At 40.2% G+C, this 10,177-nt stretch overlaps 1 pseudogene; it reads left to right on the forward strand.

Annotated features, from left to right (window-relative positions):
- Nucleotides 1-6,780: 6,780 nt before the first annotated feature.
- LOC137234908 (inositol-3-phosphate synthase-like) lies at nt 6,781-9,605 on the forward strand (annotated as a pseudogene).
- Nucleotides 9,606-10,177: the final 572 nt, after the last annotated feature.

The raw sequence follows: 10,177 nt of genomic DNA on the forward strand, positions 1-10,177 counted from the left end.
AGTCACTACACCAAAAACCGCGGTTTCACCCCCATTGGCTGTCTTCACATGTTGACCCTGAATCGGCAGAATCAGGCTTTCCTTCCCTTCGAGTAATTTATGGGCGTTTTTCTCCAAACAGCTAGCCCCGGCCCCGGAATCTAAGAGCGCGAGCATCTCGCGCCCACCGATCTCCTTTGTAGCGAACAACCCATTATCACCCTGCACAGTAACTATGGTCGAAAAAATCTATTTTTTAGCCTCCTGAAAATCTTGTAATTTTTCCGCGTCTTCCGTATTTTTTCGAAATTTTTCTTCTTCTTTTTAGCCATGATCTCTTCGCAGAATATTCTTCTCCTTGCTTCCTCATACCTCAACTTCCTAACATGTAAGCTATCTCTAACTGGCTCAACTTTCTTCTTTTCCTCTACTTATTCCTTTTCCTCGTTCTCCCTATCTCTTTTTAAAATTTCTATCTGCCTGTCTCCAATTAATTCCCCGGGCGATCCTGGTTTGAGGCAGAGCTCCAGGACATCTCCGCCAACGCCCGGTTTCCCGCCTCTGGTTTAAAGACACAAAAGGGCGAATCACCTCCACATGCAAAGCATTTCATAAAGTGGAAATTCGACTTGCACTTTGTGTCTTTTGCTGGTTCTGCCGGATTCTTCAAATAGAAATCCACCGGCATGCCACAAGCATAACACAACATAAGGTGAAACGGGGAGGGACAAAACAATTGGTTTAGGATAGGATTAACATTTTGCCTATGGACATTGGAAGCCCAACTTGCGACAGGACTGGGAAAATTGGTTGTGATGTTGGGTTTAGGATGGTTTTGTGTGACAGGGGCACGATACATATTTTTACTAACTCCTAAATTCCTATTGTCTTTGTTGAACCCCTCTATGCTAAACTCACTCTCCTGACCTTCTGACCAATCTACGTTGTTTGTCCCTAACTCGCTGACTGCCTTCGCCCTAGACCTGTTTTCCTTAATTAAATTTTCCGCCCTCTTGCATTCGGCCTTCAACTCCGCCAATGTCTCTGTCTTTGTCGAGAACGTCAGGTTGGCAAGATATGACTTTAGGTTGCCCTTAATAATTTTGACCAGCTCGTTCTCCGGTATTTTTTGCCTCAGTCGGAACGTTAGGTCGTGGACGTCAGCATAGTATTCGTCGAAGCTCTCTTGGGGCTGCTGCTTCCGCTCCATGATCTCGCGTATTACGTCGTAGTCTGACTCTGCCGACTAAAATTGAGATAAAATTTCCCTCTTCAACCCAAAATAGTCAAACGACTCGTCATCGGCGTGATCCTCCAGCACCTGCCAATACCACTTGAGAGCGGGCCCTGAAACTAGGCAGTGTAAATCGGAAAACAACTGCTGATAGGACAACTGGTATTGTACGCGCATTCGTTCCAACCTGAAAACAAAACTTTCCACCGTCATCCCCTTTGCTGACCCGTCGAACTTAAGGTGCCATTTGTCTAAATCTACTTTCTTTCGTCCAGAATAACTGGAGTGACCGTTGCCTGTATCTGTGTGGTTCGCTGTTCGTTGCTGGTACTTGGTGGCATCCCGATCTTGTCCTGGCGTGGACGTGTTCGGTGGAGGAGCTGATGCAGCAGGAGCGCGCATAGATGTCTCCACATGAGTGACACGATTTCTAAGAGTGGATATATCTTCCCTTACCTTTTCGCACTTCGCCAATGTGATGATTCATCTCAGCGTTCTGCTGCATCATCACCTCCATCATACGTCCTAGCTGGTCGATGCGCTCTTCTACAGATGCCTGCGTGCGCTTGTCTCCGCCACACCCCGCGTAATTCGCCTGTTGCTTCCTAACAGTCCTACAACCCTCTTTGGAATCGCCCCCTGGTCCTTGGACTTGTCCATAAACTAAGGGACTGGTATCAACAGGGAGTCCGCAATCTGACTACCGAAACGTAATCAAAAAAAAACGACAAACTCCAAAGTTGGACAAAGGACACTAAAAAAATAAAACCGAAACGCTTTTGTACAGCAAAAAAAAAATTTTTTTTAATTCAACGGTTATTTCAACTATGGATTTATTTCTTAAATCGGAGTTAAAGAAAATTTGAAATAAACAGTCCCAATTCAAATGGTAAAAATGGTATGAAAGAAATATACGTATGTGTGTATATATATAACAAGTAAGGAAGGTTAAGTTCGGGTGTAACCGAACATTATATACTCAGTTGAGAGCTATGGTGACAAAATAAGCGAAAATAACCATGTAGGAAAATGAACCGAGGGAAACCCTGGAATGTGTTTGTATGACATGTGTATCAAATAAAAGGCATTTATGAGGGAGTGGGCCATAGTTCTATAGGTGGACGCCATTTAGTAATATAGCCATAAAGGTGGATCAGGATTGACTCTAGAATGCGTTTGTACGTTATGGGTATCAAATGAAAGTTGTTAATGAGTATTTTAAAAGGGAGTAATCCCTAGTTCCATAGGTGGACGCCGTTTCGAGATATAGCCACAAAGGTGGACCAGGGGTGACCCTAGAATTTGTTTGTACAATATGGGCATCAAACGAATGGTGTTAATGAGTATTTTAAAAGGAAGTGGGCCTTAGTTCTATAGGTGGACGCCGTTTCGAAATATCGCCATAAAGGTGGACCAGTGGTGACTCTAGAATGTGTTTGTACGATATGGGTATCAAATTAAAGGTTTTAATGAGCATTTTAAAAGGGAGCAATCCTTAGTTCCATAGGTGGACGCCGTTTCGAGATAACGCCATAAAGGTGGACCAGGGGTGACCTTAGAATTTGTTTGTACAATATGGGTATCAAAAGAAAGGTGTTAATGAGTATTTTAAAAGTCAGTAATCCTTAGTTCCATAGGTGGACGCCGTTTCGAGATATCGCCATAAAGGAGGACCAGGGGTGACCCTAGAATTTGTTTGTACAATATGGGTATCAAAAGAAAGGTGTTAATGAGTATTTTAAAAGTGAGTAATCCTTAGTTCCATAGGTGGACGCCGTTTCGAGATATCGCCATAAAGGAGGACCAGGGGTGACCCTAGAATTTGTTTGTACAATATGGGCATCAAACGAAAGGTGTTCATGAGTATTTTAAAAGGGAGTGGGCCTTAGTTCTATAGTTGGACGCCGTTTCGAAATATCGCCGTAAAGGTGGACCAGGGGTGACTCTAGAATTTGTTTGTACAATATGGGTATCAAATTAAAGGTATTAATGAGGGTTCTAAAAGGGAGTGGTGGTTGTTGTATATGTGGTCATATTTTCGAGATATCGCCATAAAGGTGGACCAGGGGTGACCCTAGAATTTGTTTGTACAATATGGGTATCAAAAGAAAGGTGTTAATGAGTATTTTAAAAGGGAGTAATCCTTAGTTCCATAGGTGGACGCCGTTTCGAGATATCGCCATAAAGGTGGAGCAGGGGTGGCCCTAGAATTTGTTTGTACAATATGAGTATCAAAATAAAGGTGTTAATGAGTATTTTAAAAGGGAGTAATCCTTAGTTCCATAGGTGGACGCCGTTTCGAGATATCGCCATAAAGTTGGGCCAGGGGTGACTCTAGAATTCGTTTGTGCAATATGGATATCAAACGAAAGCAGTTAATGAGTATTTTAAAAGGGAGTGGGCCTTAGTTCTATAGGTGGACGCCTTTTCGAGGTATCGCAATAAAGGTGAACCAGGGGGACTCTAGACTTTGTTTGTACGATATGGGTATCAAATGAAAGGTGCTAATGAGTATTTTTAAAAGGGAGTGGGCCTTCGTTCTATAGGTGTTCGCCTTTTCGGGATATCGCCATAAAGGTGGACCAGGGGTGATTTTAGAATATGTTTGTACGATATGGGTATCAAATGAAAGGTGTTAATGAGTATTTTAAAAGGGCGTGGGGCTTAGTTCTATAGGTGGACGCCTTTTCGAGATATCGCCATAAAGGTGGACCAGGGGTGATTCTAGAATGAGTTTGTACGATATGGGTATCAAATTAAAGGTATTAATGAGAGTTTTAAAAGGGAGTGGTGTGAAGGCGTTTTCCAGATATCGACCAAAATGTGAACCAGGGTGACCCAGAACATCATCTGTTGGATACCGCTAATTTATTTATATATGTAATACCTGCCAAGATTTTAAGGGTTTTTTATTTCGCCCTGCAGAACTTTTTCATTTTCTTCTACTTAATATGGTAGGTGTCACAACCATTTTATAAAGTTTTTTCTAAAGTTATCTTCGCGTCAATAAAACAATGCAATTACATTACCATGTTCACCCCCTTTTTTCGTATTTGTTATAGAATTATGGCATTTTTTTCATTTTACGTAATTTTCGATATCGAAAAAGTGTGCGTGGTCATAGTCGGATTTCGTTCATTTTCCATACCAAGATAAAGTGAGTTCAGATAAGTACGTGAACTCAGTTTAGTAAAGGTATATCGATTTTTGCTCAAGTTATCGTGTTATCGGCCGAGCGGAAGGACAGACGGACGACTGTGTATAAAAACTGGGCGTGACATCAACCGATTTCGCCCATTTTCACAGAAAGCAGTTAATGTCATAAAATCTATGCCCCTACCAAATTTCAAAAGGATTGGTTAATTTTTGTTCGACTTATGGCGTTAAAAGTATCCTAGACAAATTAAATGAAAAAGGGCGGAGCCACGCCCTTTTTGAAATTTTCTTTTATTTTTGTATTTTGTTGCACCATATCATTACTGGAGTTGAATGTTGACATAATTTACTTATATACTGTAAAGATATTAAATTTTTTGTTACAATTTTACTTTAAAAATTTTTTTTTTTAAAGTGGGCGTGGTCCTTCTCCGATTTCGCTAATTTTTATTAAGCGTACACATAGTTATAAGGGTAACTGTTTAGGCCCGAAGCCTAAATTCTTCTTAATTTGCGCCACCCTAATAGCACCACTTTATCGACCCCTAGTTCGCCTACCTGCATGTATATGTGTACATAGATAGGGTTATGTTGTCCGTACACATATACATGCATGCCGGTACAACTATGTGGGGCAGCTTCCCCTTAAAACCGGATACTTTTTCCGCGGTTCAACGGTTGTCCTCGACAAGGCAACCGTCTACTTTTTCAGCGATCGTTGTGCGAACCAGAGCTAACACCGTCCGAGGAGCCCCACCACATTTTATTATAAAAAGGTAATTTCTTGTTCAAATTTAATTTTTCAGTATAATAAACAAATTATTATACCGAGAAATATCTCTCGCCTCTTTTCTTTTCTTTTTAAATTTAACCCAAACGCAATTGTGGTGCCTCCACTCCATTGCCGAGTTTGCGACACACCACAATTGTACATGGTCCTTCGAGCCGGATATGAACCAGCGACCTATGGAAATAACATTCTAAACGAGAAAACTTCATAGATTCAACAAACAGTTTAATAAAACGAGTGAGGCGATAGAGACAGCGGTGCAAGGGATGAAGATCAAAGTTCGAATTTGGCGTAGTGAAAATCTGGTTAATGAAGAATAAAGGAAAAGGTAAGTCTGTAAAGGCGGTGTCTTGCCTATATTCGAAGATGTATTTGGTGTGTTTAGTTTAATGACTGATACAATTGTTGAAGCACAAGAGCTGTTGCAAGTGCGTCCGGTCTTTAAGAAACAACAAGAAAACTTTGATCGCATATTAAAATGTGTGGCGCATTTCATATTTTTGTTAAATAGTACAGCAACAACGCATGAACAGAAAAAATTGGTATTTTGTTCTGTGCGAGATTTAGTACGCGCGAATGTGCGTAGTGCTTTCACTTGCGATACATTGTTACATTTATTGTGACAGCTGAATGCTCATCAACACATGAAGGCCGTCAATTAGTACACACAATACCTCCAATTAATGTCGATACGCTATTTCGCATGCTTTTTCAAAATCGAAATTCTTTTTGAAATTTCGCGCGTGAGTAGGGTGAAAACATGTCTAAATGCCTATGAGAATATATTCATCGCGTACGTTATGTGCGTTGCTTCTTTCCCCGCACGTTATGTGCCTGGGTCATTAGTGCCTTATTCTGTTTAATTTTGTGTCATCCGGTAGCGCTTCAGCTAGTCAGGCATACTAGTGCTGCAGAAAAAAAATGACATTTAAGTTGCTTGGTACTCACATTTTGGTACCGAACCGAGTAGAGAGTGTATACTGTGGTATCTTGCGAGTCATTGTTATTTGTGATGTTGGTGCTAAAAACCAACAACTATCCTGCCGGCCACAGAGAGAAGAAAAAAAAAATGTTTGTGCTATATAAAGAAAAAAAAAAAATCTTCGCTTTGGACGAGGTGACAGTACTTCAGGCTCGAAATACGGGGAAAAACCAAGTATCATATAGGCATAAGCTAAATCTATACAAATTTCCATATATTTTGTTTGGATACATGTATAAACTGCAGCTATTGTTTTCTGAAAAATAAAACCAGTCTACTACTATTTTCATTTGTCGAAAAAAGTAAAGTTGTTTGGGTCCTAACACTCTTGTTAGTTGGATCCCGTGGATCCGTTTTGTGATCCAATGGGTTCGCGCGCAATGTGTTCACGGCGTAAGAAAAGACAAAAAGCAAATGTCATCGAGTGGCAACCTTGATTCGTTCATTCAAAAATGTCATTCATTCATGGAAATGAGTATACCGACATTTTTGAATGAATTTTCTTTATGAAGAAAAAATGTGCTGGGTAAGTATAATAGTATCGTTCCCTTTTTATACTTTTATAAATTTTCCTAATTTTGTATTCTTTTATTTCATTTCAGGTTCACAGCTACAAATTGGGTGGTTCGCTGGATACAAACAACTTATATACCTATTGGAAATATTTAAAAAATAATTTAAATAATGAAGCAGAGCCCGAACTAAAAAGCAAAAAAGACTGTAAAACACCACCGAATTTTTTAAAGAGCGTTTTATGTGATTTATTTATTTTGTCTGTCAAGACTCATTACAAGTTACAAAGAGGTGTGAAAATAAATTTTATTTGCTATAATAAACAAAAAAAGCATTTAAAACCAACAACAAATTCAACATGAAAGTAGATACTGCTACCTTGGAAGTAATTTCGCCAAAGGTGAAAATCGGTGAACGTTATATTGAAACCGATAATGAATACCAAACATCAAATGTGAAACGAACGGCCAATGGCAAAATTCCGGTGCATCCCGAAACTGCTGCTCTGACAATTCGCACTGATCGTAGTGTACCTAAGCTGGGACTCATGCTTGTCCGTTGGGGAGGCAATAATGGCACGACGCTGACTGCTGCTCTAGAGGCTAATCAACGTCAATTACAATGGCGTAAACGTACTGGCATACAAAAGGCCAACTGGTTTGGTTCGATAACACAAGCATCCACCATACTTATTGGTTCCGATGAGGATGGCAAAGATGTATATGTACCCATGAAAGATCTTGTACCCATGGTTAATCCCGATGATATTATCGTTGATGGTTGGGATATAAGTTCATTGAATATTGGGGAAGCTATGCGACGCTCAAAGGTGCTCGATGTAGAATTACAAGATCAATTGTATAAGGATTTGTCAACACTGAAACCGCGGCCATCCATTTATGATCCCGACTTTATTGCAGCCAATCAGTCGGATCGTGCTGATAATCTAATCAAAGGTACTAAATTTCAACAATATGAACAAATACGACGTGATATACGCGATTTCAAACAAAAAACTGGTGTGGATCAGGTGATTATATTGTGGACTGCTAATACAGAACGTTTTTATGAAATAAAAGAGGGCTTGAATACAACCATGGCTGAGTTATAGGCGTCGTTGAAAGCGAATAAGGCAGAAATATCACCATCAACTATATTTGCAATGGCCAGCATTGACGAGGGCGTAACTTACATTAATGGCTCACCACTAAATACGTTTGTACCTGGTCTTATTGAATTGGCCGAATTTAAGGGTGTTTTCATTGCTGGCGATGATTTTAAATCGGGCCAAACTAAACTTAAATCAGTGCTTGTTGACTTTTTGGTGGGTGCAGGCATCAAACGTTTGTACCTGGTCTTATTGAATTGGCCGAATTTAAGGGTGTTTTCATTGCTGGCGATGATTTTAAATCGGGCCAAACTAAACTTAAATCAGTGCTTGTTGACTTTTTGGTGGGTGCAGGTATCAAACCTGTTTCCATAGTTAGCTACAATCATTTGGGTAATAATGATGGCAAGAATTTCTAAGCTCCACAGCAATTCCGCTCCAAGAAGATATCCAAAAGTAACGTTGTTGATGATATGGTCGAATCGAATCAAATACTCTTTAAACCTAATGAACATCCCGATCATGTTGGTGGTCATCAAATATGTACCCTATGTGGGCGATAGTAAACGTGCTATGGATGAATATACCTCAGAAATTATGATGGGCGGTCATAATACACTCGTCATTCATAATACATGCGAGGATTCATTACTCGCTTCACCGCTCATACTTGACTTGGTTATTTTGGGTGAATTGTGCTCACGCATTCAGATTAAAAATAATCAACGGGCCGATGCGCCATGGGTCTCATTTAATACCGTACTTTCTATATTAAGCTACCTATGCAAGGCTCCATTGGTACCGCGTGGCGCACAAGTTATCAACTCGCTCTTTCGTCAGCGTTCGGCTATTGAGAATATATTACGTGGTTGCATAGGTTTGCCACCAAATTCGCATATGATGCTGGGGCAACGTTTTGATTTTTCATTAATCACCAATGAGCCGCCCACTAAGAAGTTAAAGGATATCGAGGGTAGCTGTGCCGCTGAAGTGAACGGCAAAAGTGCTAGCACTGGAGCAGCAGTAAAGGCTCAGTATGATAATTGTAAATTAAATGGTCATACGAACGGGCACAAAAAGTAACACATAGATGCTGTTTAGTGTTAACGCTTGTTAGAGACATTGGTTGCATTGATTGAAGGCTGACGTGAATGAATTATTTCAGTACTGGCGTAGATGTAAAGGTTACTTGCAAAACTAACTTTCCAGCAGGTACCGCCAACTCGGGATCAACTTTAGTGACTTCACCATCAGGCACTCCCGCCCAAGCCACCTACTATCCGATGTATCATAATGGATTCCAATTGAGTATTCCACCAAATACAGTACCGCCGCCGTGTACCTGTGCATTTTACCAATACAACCAATTCTGGTGCATCGCCGTCGACAGGGAAAGTAGTACCATCTGTTGTAGGTGCATATAATTTGCTTACGAATACATCAATAACTGTTGCAGTGGCAGCTGTTGCTTCACCGGCAACTCAACAACTAGTCATACAGGATTTTCCAAAACCGGTCCGCGGTCGCCCTAGAAAAATAATATTTTCGCGCACTGGTACGGGGAACACAACAACAACAGTCCCTAGTACTAGCAATGAGGTAGACTCGAAAGACGGCATTTACCTGTTGCCTACAACAGTGACCCCTGAATCAACAGAGGATGCTTTAAGGCAACAAAAAGTAAGCACATTGCATCATCAACAAAAATCACTCGTCAATACGCATTATTTTTTACTTATTTTAGGAAGAGCGCATTGAAATTCCTGTCATTTTCTTAAAAAAAAATTCACACGACATTTACGATTTGCTACGAAATAACATTCAAAACGAGAAAACTTCATAGATTCAACAAACAGTTTAATAAAACGAGTGAGGCGATAGAGACAGCGGTGCAAGGGATGAAGATCAAAGTTCGAATTAGGCGTAGTGAAAATCTGGTTAATGAAGAATAAAGGAAAAGGTAAGTCTGTAAAGGCGGTGTCTTGCCTATATTCGAAGATGTATTTGGTGTGTTTAGTTTAATGACTGATACAATTGTTGAAGCACAAGAGCTGTTGCAAGTGCGTCCGGTCTTTAAGAAACAACAAGAAAACTTTGATCGCATATTAAAACGTGTGGCGCATTTCATATTTTTATTAAATAGTACAGCAACAACGCATGAACAGAAAAAATTGGTATTTTGTTCTATGCGAGATTTAGTACGCGCGAATGTGCGTAGTGCTTTCCCTTGCGATACATTGTTACATTTATTGTGACAGCTGAATGCTCATCAACACATGAAGGCCGTCAATTAGTACACACAATACTTCCAATTAATGTCGATACGCTATTTCGCATGCTTTTTCAAAATCGAAATTCTTTTTGGAATTTCATGCAGCGCGTAAAACTGAAAATATGTCTTTCAACGATTGGTTA

The sequence above is a fragment of the Eurosta solidaginis genome, chromosome X, assembly GCF_040869045.1.
Source record: "Eurosta solidaginis isolate ZX-2024a chromosome X, ASM4086904v1, whole genome shotgun sequence".
NCBI classification, from domain to species: domain Eukaryota; kingdom Metazoa; phylum Arthropoda; class Insecta; order Diptera; family Tephritidae; genus Eurosta; species Eurosta solidaginis.